Genomic DNA, 13,303 nt, shown 5'->3' with positions numbered 1-13,303 from the left:
ATATTCCGATGTGTTCAACGGGTAAAGTTCTACTCAATGGAGGAATATTCGAGATGTAAAGAGAAGTATTGGTGAGTGATGTGAAATGGTTATTTTGGACAGGTATGTATTTAACCCTCGGGTTGAGTATTGATACAACCACGATAAGGTAATAAGATGATGAAAAATGATTAAAAATGTGATATGTGTTTTAGTGATACATGCTAATGTTGATTGGTATGACTGTTTGTTATGTTACTTATTATTTGCATATGAACTTACTAAGCATTTATGCTTACTCCCTCCTTCTTACTCATTGTAGTTTTGGACAAGCCAGCTCAGGAGTCGGGATAGGTCGAAGGCTCAGTCACACTATCCGGAAGACTTTTGGTAATGGCTTGTAAATTTAAGTATGGCATGTATAGCAATATATTTTTTTCTGTAAATGATCTTATGGTATGGTGATGGAATGGTTGAGGAAATGCTTGATAATGATAAATTATGAAAATATTTAGTTTAGATTATATTTGATGTTAAGGAAAATTATAAAGATACTTAGTGCATAAAAACTCATAAAAAGGATGAAATTTGCCATAAACAGAATACTGCAGCAACACTGATGCGAGTTTAAAAATTTACTAAAAATCATAGAAATTGAACTTGGTGATGGAATACATATCAAATTGGAGCTTATTATGTCTAGTTTCACATGAAACAAATGAAACAGGTAAAGAAATTATATGTTACAAGATATTTGAATTTTAGTGAAATAGGGTCATAGCAGTTTCTGAATCCCCTGTTCCAACTTTAGAAATTCACCATAAATTGTAAAGATATAATTAGGTAGTTGATTTTATATTATCAGAATCCTTATTGAGTCTAGTTTCATTAGAAACAAACCTCATAGTCATATGGATTTTTTACACAGAGAAATGTGGTTCGTAGTAAACAGAGGTCAGACCAATGAAGTCCTGAAACAGAGGTAACTTTAACTAATAAAATGTACTAATTGGCCCAACCAAAAATTCTATAAAAAAATTAGTAGATATTTATATGAGTCTAGATTTAGGAAAAATTTACGGATCTTGATTTTGAGTTTCGTAACTCAAGATATGATTTTTCTTGTGACTGTGATGCAAGTAGTTTAAAAGCTGTGAATGTAGAAATAAATAATCCATAGTTCTAAATATGTTAAATTAAGCTTAGTAACACCTCATACTCGACTCCGGCGACGGTCTCGGGCGTGGGGGCATTACATTTAGTGGTATCAGAGCAAGTTTAGTCAGTTCTCGGACTACGTGTTGTATGTACGGATTTGCTATACATGCCATATGTATGAATTGTGATAGTGTGACGACTTCTGACCTTTTTAAATGATTTTTATATAGTAAATGGATCCCGATCCAACTGTGGCAGATGAAGTAGAGAGTAATACGCCAGCTCCAACTGAAGGGGCAGCGCCGACTGAAAACCCACCTCCTACTGTTGGTCAGGGAGGAGGAGAAAGGGATCGGGAAGCCTTTCTCCAAATGATGAGTGCATGGTACTCTGAGTTCGTTCGTACGAACCCAAATGTACGACCTCCCCAACCTCCCCCAATTCCTCAACCTGTACCCCCGATGCCTCAAGGTATGGATATGATAAAATTTCACAGAACCCCCGTTGACAGAATTTGTAAACAAGGGGCTGAAGAATTTAGAGCAAATATTGATGATGATGCAGAGAAAGCAGAGTTCTGGCTTGAAAATTCTATCCGGGTATTTGATGAATTATCTTGTACACCTGAAGAATGTTTGGAATGTGCTACATCTTTGTTGAGAGACTCAGCCTATAATTGGTGGAAGACTTTGATTTCGGTGGTACCAAAAGAGAGGGTAACCTGGGAATTCTTTCAAGAAGAGTTTCGGAAGAAATATATTAGTGAAAGGTTTATTGATCATCAATGTAAAGAGTTTCTTGAGTTGAAGCAAGGTAATATGACAGTCTCAGAATATGAAAGAGAGTTTGTTCGATTGAGTAAGTATGCCAAGGAATATGTTCCTACAGAAGCCAAGATGTGTCGACGATTTGAAGACGGGCTCAACGAAGACATTAAAGTATTTTTCGGGATCCTTGAACTAAAAGAAATGGTAGTACTGGTTGATCGAGCTTGCAAGGCTGAAGAACTACTTAAAGAAAAGAAAAAGGTAGAGGCTGAGACTAGAAATTGGAAGAAAAGACCGATGAGTAGTTCATTTTCACAGCAACCTAGAAAGTCAAGGAATATGAATCCTCGTTCCCAAGCTTCAGCTGGACAATCATATGGGAATTATAAGAAGCAAAATGTGGGTCCTAAATCTCAGAATACTTCTGCAGCCAGTGTAGGGGACTCGAGATTTGTTAAACCCGAGTGCTAGCGATGTGGTAGAAATCATTTTGGTCCGTACAGAGCAAATGAATGTTTTCGATGTGGTTCTCCGGATCATTTTATTAGAGACTGCCCAAAGAGAGCTGAGAAAGAAAAATTTCAGAGTGTAAAAACTAGTGGTGTAAACTCGAGGGGAAGGTATCCGAGAAAAGCTGGAAGTGAAACAAGCAGTAAGAATGTAGCCAGAGATGCAGCAGTTAGATCTGAGGGAAGAGCTCCGGCTAGAACTTATGCTATTAAAGCGCGTGAAGATGCTTCCTCACCCGATGTGATTACCGGTACAATTTCTCTTTATGATATTAATGTTATTGCTTTGATTGATCGTGGTTCTACTCATTCATATGTATGCATGAAACTGGTGTCTAGTATGAATATACCTGTTGAGAACACAGAATTTATGATTAGAGTGTCGAATCCACTAGGCAAATGCGTGATAGTTGATAAAGTAAGCAAGAAATGCCCTTTAATGATTCGGGGTCATTACTTTCCGGCCGACTTGATGTTGTTGTCGTTTGATGAATTTGATGTTATTTTGGGAATGGATTGGTTGACATTGCATGATGCTATAATAAATTGCAAAGAAAAGGTTATAGAATTAAAGTGTGAAAATGGTGAAACTCTGCGGGTTGAATCAGATAAATCAGAGGCATTGCCTAGTGTGATTTCTTCAATGTCAGCTCAAAGATATCTGAGAAAGGGTTATGAAGCTTATTTGGCGTATGTAATTAATACAAAAGAAGTTGAAAAGAAAGTTGAATCAGTGCCGGTTGTGTGTGAATTTGCGGACGTATTTCCAGAAGAATTGCCGGGTTTGCCTCCAGTCAGGGAAGTAGAATTTGGTATTGATTTGATACCGGGAACAGCTCCGATTTCGATTGCTCCGTATAGAATGGCACCAGCAGAGTTGAAGGAATTTAAAGGGGGGAGAGTTGTAATATCCCGAATTAGGGCCTAATCGGAATAGTGGTTTCGTGACCATAAATCCGAGATAGAAATAATTATTTTATAATTATTTTTAGGTTTATGATATGATTGCATGATTGTGTGAAAATTTCGTGATGAAATTCTATGCCTAAAGTGCTTAAATTGAAAGTAGGGACTAAATCGAATAAGTTGCAAAACTTGTATTCTAGAAGTTTTTAGTATGAAATTGTTTTGGAATATTAATGAGGAGGTATTAAATAGAAATTTGACCAATTTTAAGTTCATGGACAAAATTAGGACATGGAAGGAATTTTTGGAAAGTTTAGTAGTAAGGGTATTTTGGTCATTTAGTTATTAAAATGAATTAAAAACAAAATTAAAAGCCAATTTTTATCCATCTTCTTCATTAGGCCGAAATTTCAAGGGTTCTCCATAGCTAGGGTTTGTTTCAAGCTTCCAAGCTCCATAGTAAGTGATTCCAAGCCCCTTTTTAATGATTTTTACGTTTTTGAGATCCCGGTAGCTCGATTAAGCTTATGCTAACAATAATTCAACTTAGGGTTCATATTTGGAAAAATACCCATAGGTGAAATTTGTGTATTTTGATATTTTATGATAGAATATGGGGTTTTAAATTAAGTTAGACAACTTGTGCTACTCGGTTTTGAGTGAAAACGAGTAAAAGGGCTTAATCGGTAAAAATACCTAATAGTCATAAGTACATGTTAGAGTGAGAATTTGATGTTGCCATAGAAGAGAAAAGTGATCAGCATGTTGTAAAACATAAGAATAAGGAATAAATTTTAATCCCGAGCCTAGGGGCAAAAATGTAAATATGCAAAAGTTTAGGGGTAAAATTATAATTTTGCCAAAATTTGAGTTAAGGATTAATTTGATAATGTGAGTATTAAATAAGCTAAATGTGTTATTTTAGATCAATAAAGATGTGGAATCGACCTCAATCGAGGAAAAGAAAAGATTGTGGACTAAATTGCAAAATCTTTGTATTTTGGTACCAAGGTAAGTTCATGTGTAAATAATGTATCATAATGATTATTTTTAAGTTATTGATGTTAATTATATGTTATGCTGAATTTTATTATGAAATGTATGCTTTGTGGTTAATTTCAAATAATATGTAAATTATGTGAACTACTTGTTAAATATAATTGTTACCGAGTATTGATTTCGGCATTCTACGGAAGACGGCAAGGATAAGTGTTCGAGGAAAAATCCCGTTTGAACCTTAGGAATAGATTAGTGTACAAGTGACATGTCACTAGGATGATTGAGCATCCGAACTCGTTGAGTTGAGTCCGAGTTCACTTATGGATGTGAATGTCCGAACTCGTTGAGTTGAGTCCGAGTTCGTGAGATGTAACTAGGCATCCAAACTCGTTGAGTTGAGTCCGAGTTCACTTATGGATGCGAACGCCTGAGCTTGTTGAGTTGAGTCCGAGTTCGCTTATGGGCGGGTTACATGATTGCTTGATTGCATATATGGCACTTATGTGCAAGTTATCCATGTATCTGAATTATATTTCGATGTGTTCAACGGGTAAAGTTCTACTCAATGGAGGAATATTCGAGATGTAAAGAGAAGTATTGGTGAGTGATGTGAAATGGTTATTTTGGACAGGTATGTATTTAACCCCCGGGTTGAGTATTGATACAACCACGATAAGGTAATAAGATGATGAAAAATGATTAAAAATGTGATATGTGTTTTCGTGATACATGCTAATGTTGATTGGTATGACTGTTTGTTATGTTACTTATTATTTGCATATGAACTTACTAAGCATTTATGCTTACTCCCTCCTTCTTACTCATTGTAGTTTTGGACAAGCCAGCTCAGGAGTCGGGATAGGTCGAAGGCTCAGTCACACTATCCGGAAGACTTTTGGTAATGGCTTGTAAATTTAAGTATGGCATGTATAGCAATATATTTTTTTCTGTAAATGATCTTATGGTATGGTGATGGAATGGTTGAGGAAATGCTTGATAATGATAAATTATGAAAATATTTAGTTTAGATTATATTTGATGTTAAGGAAAATTATAAAGATACTTAGTGCATAAAAAACTCATAAAAGGGATGAAATTTGCCATAAACAGAATACTGCAGCAACACTGACGCGAGTTTAAAAATTTACTAAAAATCATAGAAATTGAACTTGGTGATGGAATACATATCAAATTGAAGATTATTATGTCTAGTTTCACATGAAACAAATGAAACATTTAAAGAAATTATATGTTACAAGATATTTGAATTTTAGTGAAATAGGGTCATAGCAGTTTTTGAATCCCCTGTTCCAACTTTAGAAATTCACCATAAATTGTAAAGATATAATTAGGTAGTTTATTTTATATTATCAGAATCCTTATTGAGTCTAGTTTCATTAGAAACAAACCTCATAGTCATATGGATTTTTTACAGAGAGAAATGTGGTTTGTAGTAAACAGAGGTCAGACCAATCAAGTCCTGAAACAGGGGTAACTTTAACTAATGTACTATTGGCCCAACCAAAAATTCGATAAAAAAATTAGTAGATAGGTATATGAGCCTAGATTTAGGAAAAATTTACGGATCTTGATTTCAAGTTTTGTAACTCGAGATATGATTTTTCTTGTGACTGTGATGCAAGTAGCTTAAAAGCTGTGAATGTAGAAATAAATAATCCAAAGTTCTAAATATGTTAAATTAAGCTTAGTAACACCTCATACTCGACTCCGGCGACGGTCTCGGGCGTGGGGGCATTACAGATTTCCTATATTTTATTTTTATTTATTATTTTAATAAATATTACTGTCTGGACTTGTTAGGGCTGTGCTAATGTTAAATTTCCTAGAATTTTTCGGGAATATAATATGGATCACAAGCTTAATATTGTTAGTCTTCTTAAACCAATAGTAAGTGTGGTCAAGGCTGACAAAATTATTGCTAAGCTAGGATTCCAGTTTTCTCATCGTGTGGAGGCGATTGGTTTTTCTAAGGGTATTTGGCTAGGATGGAAAGATTTCGTTTGTCTTGAGGTGATTCGTAGTCACCCGCAATTTATCTTGACTAGGGTTTGGCAGATGCCCTCATCGCATCCTATTATTATTTCTTTTGTCTATGGTTGATCGCGTGATTCGTAAAAAGTAATAAATATTTATAATGAAGATCAAACCTAGACTAACTATTATCACGAAGAAAAGGCAAGCACACCTATTGAACAATAGTATAGTAATGGCAAGACCGGGATATCGTACCAAAGGGAACCAAAAGTACTAGTAATAACTATCTTTTTATTATCTAGCCTAAGAATAAAAGGGTTTGTTTATTAAACTAATTATCTAAACTAATTAACTAATTTAATTTAAGCAAAGAGAAAATTTGGAAAAAGACTTGAAGAAAAGCAATTGATAAAAACGACACTCAAGGAGGAATCCACCTAGATTTCACTTGTTATCTGACTTTGAACCAGACGATTTATTCACTTGACTTGATCCGTAGATTCCCTAACCTATGTTATTATCCCTTTCGAGACTAATAACGTCTAACCCTCAGTTGAATTAATCAAAATTTCTTTCTTAATTAAAACCCCTAAAGAAGCAATAAATCAGTCTATGGACTCCCATATTAGGTTTCACCCTAATCTGGCAAAATCTCGTAGCCCTATTTTTAGGCGTTCGATCAACTCCGCTTAATTATGCCAATCTACTCTTAAGCAGGGTCTATTCCTCCTCTGCATAAGCACATCAAATCATGAATTAATACCCGGAATATTAACTCAAGCATTAAGAACACATAATTAAGAACAAATCAAGTATTTATCATACAGTTCAGATAATAATAACAAGATCCATCATAGGTTTTATGCCCCTTAGGTATCTAAGGGGTTTAGTTCATAATAAAATAAGAGTACATCCCAAAAGTATAAAAATAACAAAACATGAAGAAAACTCTAAAACCCCTGAAGGAATTCTGAGAGAGATCTTTAGTCTTGGAGTAGCTCCGGCTTTTGGGATGGATCGTATGGCTTCATTCAAGTAATTCCTGGCGTGTGGTTCTGTATTCTAGAAAATTTCTAGAAGAGGCCCCCTTTCTAGATATGTCTTTCAAAATAAAATAATAAAACTGAAATGAAAATAAAAAATAAAAATAAAATAAATAAAATAAAATAAGAATAAGAATAAGAAGATAGGAGGATTCAATGATCCTCGTCAGTGGGGCCCTCAGGTGGTGGCACTGGGGTGGCGATGTGAAAGTGCTGGGACAGCTGCTGCATCATGGCCTGCATATCATCCATCTGTCAGTCCCGTCACCGATCTCGCTCGTGAATCATCTCGAACTGTGTAGTGCAATGCTGCTCGAAGTGGGCGAGTCGGTCGGAAAGGTGTGCTAATGAAGCAGCCGCATGAACTGGTCATTCCCTAGGTGGCGCATGTGGAAAGCTCCTCATGCTGTGGGGGAACATCATCAGGAATGTCCTCAATATCCTCCTCGTCAATGGCATGAGAGAGACGGTACTGAAGAGGACCGGTCCCAAGTTGGCGCTCGATCATCCTCATGTGTAACATAGTCGTAATGCCCTGTGGGGACATCTGACTTATCAGTGTAAGCGCTGATGACTAGGCCACGATGTTGAGGAGGCCGAAGCGTCTGGCAAAGCTCATCACGTAAGGGCCAATGGAGATCACTCGCTTCCTATACCGCTCGGTCTGATGGCGAATGACGAAAGCAATGAAGTATGCCAAGTCAGTCACGTGTGTATTCGCCATGCACCATAAATAGTAGGTGTCGTGGGTGTGTGTGTCAATATGGCATGGATATAGCGTAGGGAAGGACCGAGAGCTGAGGCTTTCGAGCGGCTGGGGTCGTAGGTGGAAGAGAGTGGTGCCAAAGCTTTCCAACACAAGGAGGGAGAAATGTGGATATTTCGTGGTAGTACATTCATGTCTTCCTCCTCTATAAACTCATCAGTGTAAAGTCCCAGAGCGACTCCAAACTCTGGGACACTTATTGCGTGAACTAGACCGCCTAATCGGAAGTGAATGGTACCTGGGTCGTCATTGTTCGTCATCACCACCTGTAAATGAAAAGTAGAGCATAATTCTAAAATTAGCTCTAAATAAGTGGGCTCGGTAATAGCGAAGAACCGTTCCCATGGGTCTGTGGACAGGAGGGCGCGGATGGCATCAGCTAGGTGAACTTGCTTGACGATAGCCCAGTCATTACAGCGACTTGTAGTAAGGGGTCGTGCGCGTAGTATCTGAAATAGCTCCTCCTGCGAAGTTTGCCAAAATTCAAGGAACGAGTGCCGAACTTCAGCTGTAGCACGTACCGAGAAAGAACCCGGTCCCCTACGTCTCTTTGAGGATGGGATCGCGGCCTTCTTGCCTCTTGATGATGACATAATGTTCCTAAAAATACATGAATTGATAGAATCCAGGATACATCAGTAGTTAAGCAAGAGGTCTAAAACTAGTATATGTTATTTACTAGCTTAAACAATTCAAATATAGAAAATTCTAAAGCAAATTCCTAACTTGTCTAAAACATATTTGTAATAGTAACAATATCTGTGTAAAGCATGTAGAATACTAATGTAGCAACACAAATTGGAAAAGTAAGATTGAGAAAGTGAACCAAAGGCTGCTGTAGGGCGGTGCACGGGCGTGTTGGTGGCGAGCACAGGTGTGTGACACAGGGATATAGCCGTGTGGAGGAAAAATGGATGGTATAGAGAGGGGAAAGTAGGGATTAATGCAAGGGGAGTGGATTTGAGGGTGGTTTGGGGGTTGGGGAAGTGAGAATTAGGGGAATGGTGGCCGAAATAGGGATTAGGAAATGGAGAAGGGTAGATTTCGGCTAGGGTTTTGAAAATGGGAAAAAGATGAACAGTGGTTTGCTTATATAGGGGTGGTTCACACAGCCTAGGGCCACGTCCGTGTACTTTGAGGGTGAGCCCATGTTTTTCAAATTTTACGAGTTAGGTCGTGCCCGGCTACTATCCACGCTCGTATGTCTTGGGCGTGTGCCGAACATGGCCATGTCGTACGGTCGTGCCTAGCTTTGTTCGCTTCTCCCACACCCGTGTGTAATGGTAGCACACCCTTGTATTGTTGTACACGGCTGAACGACACGGGTTTGTCTCACGCCAGTGTCAAAGAAATAGAATCAAGCCTTACCCCTGGCACGCCCGTGGTATCCTATCAAGTTCACCCACGGCCATGTCGCACGGCCATGGGGATTTATCGCACCCCGTATTTTGAGGAAATCATGTCCTACTTCAAGACAGTCATATCGTATGGCTGTGTCTCTTCCCCTATTTGGCCACGACTTTAGGCACACCCGTGTGCCTGGCCGTGTGTGCTGAAAAACTTTGCAATTCAAAGATTAAGTTAATGATTCAAAGTGTTAGAAATTAAAATTAAAGAAATCAAAATATATTAGTGCTCGGGTTGCCTCCCAAGAAGCGCCTATTTATAGTCTAAGCTCGACTTACCTCTCCGTTGAATGATCATGGTGGTTTGAGGAGTTCATACTCCTCATTCCTACTATTAGCCTTGACAAAATAAGGTTTGAGACAGGTATTGTTTACCTTAAAAGTGCCGAACTTGGGGTGACTTACCTCAACCGTACCGAATGGAAAATACTGAGTACAGTAAGAGGGATTTCCTCATTTGGTGTGGTAGTGACAATGTGGGGATCTGTGGCTTCTAGTAAGACTTTATCGCCAACCATAAATTGATTAGGAGAGGTATCGGGCTTATTTTGGCGTAGTTTCGGTTTATCATGTGTTCTCCGTTTGTGTGTTCGCCATTCATCTAGCTTCTCTATTCAAAGCCTTCGTTCCTCATGGGTGTCTTTGTTCTCTACATGATAATAGTGCACTGTCTCCGTTGTCTTGGTTTGAGGAGATTCCTGCAAGGATGATTGAATATTAGTTTATCATCGACAAGTTTCATAGCGTTATCTTGAGTCTTAGAAGTTTTGACTGAATCGCGTGCTTGAAGTGTTACTGCGTCGTCTCTTGCACGAAGTGTTAGCTCTCCTGTGCCTACATTAATAATGGTTCTGGCAGTTGCTAAAAAGGGTCGTCCTAAAATTAAAGGTACCTCGTTATCCTCATCCATATATAAAACGACAAAGTCTACTGGGTAAATAAATTTATCAATTTTAATGAGAACATCTTCAATAATACCGTTAGGAAATCTAACTGTTTTTGTCAGCCAATTTACTAAAACCTAGTCGTTTAAACATTTTGTATGGCATAACATTTATACTTGCCCCTAGATCAGCTAAAGCATTACTCACAGATAAACTACCAATTAAGCAAGAAATTGTAAAACTCCCTGGATCTTTCAATTTGTTAGGTAGCTTATTCTTTAGAATAGCTGAGCAGACTGTATTGAGTTCCACATGTGATGTAGCGTCTAATTTTTTTTTATTGCTCAGAAGTTCCTTTAAGAATTTTGTTGAGTTGGGCATCTGCGACAGAACTTCAATAAAAGGTAAGTTAATATGTAATTTCTTTAAGAGTTTGACAAACTTACCAAATTGTTCTTTTGTTCTGTCTTTCGTCATCGCTTTAGGATATGGCACACGAGGTTCATAATTCGTACTTACCTGTTTAGGATCATCATCGTTTACCTCTTCTCGACCTTTGTTTATCGCGTTGTTTTGCTGTAATTCTGGCTCCGGTGTAATGAATCCTTCCTTATTTTGAGTACTAATTGCATTGAGGTGTTCCCTCGGATTAGGTTCAGTATTACTTGGTAAGCTACCTTGTGGTCGTTCGGAGATTACTTTGGATAGCTAGCCTATCTGAGTTTCGAGTCCTTGGATCAATGCTTATTGATTCTTAAGTGCTATCTCAGTATTTTGGAAACGGGTTTTAGACACCGAGATGAATTTAGAAAGCATCTCTTCAAGGTTTGGTTTCTTCTCTTGTTGATAAGGCGGCTGTTGAAAACCCTAAGGATTTTGTGGCTTTTAATTCCCTTGACCACCCCAGAGAAATTTGAGTGGTTCATCTAACTTGCATTATAAATATTACTGTATGGGTTTTTTTGAGATCAGAAGTTATTGTTACCCATATAATTGACTTGTTCTTCTTCAGTTGTAGGATTGAAGCATTGGTATTCTGTATGCACACCTCCGCCACTTGAGTCACACCTCATTACTGGATGTACCTGCGTAAAATCAAGTAAACCGTCAATCTTTTTGTTGAGAAGTTCTACCTGATTAGAGAGCATGGTGACTGAATCGATGTTATAAATGCCGGCTGTTTTCGTTGGCTTTGTCCTCATAACTTGCCACTGATAGTTATTTAGTTACATATCCTCTATAAATTCATAGGTATCTTTCGGTGTTTTATTGTTGATGGTTCCGCCAGCATCTGCGTCAACCATTTTCCGAGTTGAGGGATTCAGGCCATTGTAGAATGTTTGTACATGAAGCCAAAGCGGTAACCCATGGTGGGGGCACCTTTTCAGTAAGTCCTTGTATCTCTCCCATGCATCGTAAAGTGTTTCTAAATCCATCTGTACAAAAGACGAGATATCATTACGTAATTTAACCGTTTTAGCTGGCAAAAATTATTTTAGTAAAAATTTCTCGGTCATTTGTTCCCAAGTAGTGATAGACCTCGTGGTAACGAGTTCAACCACTATTTAGCTTTGTTTCTTAGTGAAAAGGGAAACAACCGAAGACGTATGGCATCATCAGGAGCACCATTGATTTTAAATGTATCGCAAAATTCCAGAAAGTTCGCTACGTGAGCGTTGGGATCTTTATCCTGCAAACCATCAAACTGAACAAACTGTTGTATCATCTGAATGGTATTAGGTTTTAATTCAAAAGTATTTGCAGCTATAGCAGGTCTAACTATGCTAGATTCAGTTCTTGTTAAAGAAGGTTTAGTATAATCATACATAGTACGTGGAGTAGGATTTTGATTAGCCGCAATTGCAGGAGGTAGCTGATTGCCTTGGTTTTCAGCCATATCGTCGGTTGGGGGTTGAGTATCGTCTTCTTGCTCGTTCTCCATGTATCGTAAGCTACGCCTTATTTCTCTTTGATTTCTACGAACTATGCGATCAATTTCTTTGTCAAAAAGTAATGGTCCTGACGGGTTTCTTCTAGTCATAAACTATAAAAACCTGCCAAGAGAAAAAAAATAAGTAAATTAAAAAATAATAATAGTAAACTAAAATTAAATTGCAAGAAAAATAAATGGCTAAAGTAATAAAAATTTAGTGTTCCTAATATTTAAGTTCCCCGGCAACGGCGCCAAAAACTTGATCGCGTGATTCGTAACAAGTAATAAATATTTATAATGAAGATCAAACCTAGACTAAATATTATCATGATGAAAAGGCAAGCGCACCTATTGAACAATAGTATAGTAATGGCAAGACCGGGATATCGTACCCAAGGGAACCAAAAGTACTAGTAATAACTATCTTTTTATTATCTAGCCTAAGAATAAAAGGGTTTGTTTATTAAAATAATTATCTAAACTAATTAACTAATTTAATTTAAGCAAAGAGAAAATTTGGAAAAAGACTTGAAGAAAAGCAATTGATAAAAACGACACTCAAGGAGGAATCCACCTAGATTTCGCTTGTTATCTGACTATGAACCAGACGGTTTATTCACTTGACTTGATCCGTGAGATTCCCTAACCTATGTTATTATCCCTCTCGAGACTAATAATGTCTAACCCTCAGTTGAATTAATCGGAATTTTTTTCTTAATTAAAACCCCTAGGGAAGCAGTAAATCACTCTATAGACTCCCATATTTAAACTTTTTCGAAACAGGGCCAGAGTGATTTCTGGATCCCCTGTTCTGCATTTAAAAATTCATAATAAATTTTGGTAAAATAATTAGAAGTTTTTATTTATATGTACAGATTCTTTATTGAGTCTAGTTTTAATAAAAACAAACCTCATAGTCATTGAAATTTTGTATAGAGATATATCTGATTCGTAATAC

At 37.4% G+C, this 13,303-nt stretch overlaps 1 non-coding gene across 1 annotated transcript; it reads left to right on the top strand.

Annotated features, from left to right (window-relative positions):
• The first annotated feature begins 11,774 nt into the window (after positions 1–11,774).
• On the top strand, positions 11,775–11,881 carry LOC121210543 (small nucleolar RNA R71). The gene has a single exon (XR_005905661.1). It is a non-coding gene; the product is annotated as a small nucleolar RNA R71 (small nucleolar RNA).
• The last annotated feature ends 1,422 nt before the right edge of the window (positions 11,882–13,303 follow it).

This window comes from Gossypium hirsutum, chromosome A11, assembly GCF_007990345.1.
Source record: "Gossypium hirsutum isolate 1008001.06 chromosome A11, Gossypium_hirsutum_v2.1, whole genome shotgun sequence".
Taxonomy (NCBI): Eukaryota; Viridiplantae; Streptophyta; class Magnoliopsida; order Malvales; family Malvaceae; genus Gossypium; species Gossypium hirsutum.
The sequence above is the reverse complement of the archived record's forward strand: the minus strand, read 5'-3'. Positions and strand labels throughout refer to the sequence as shown.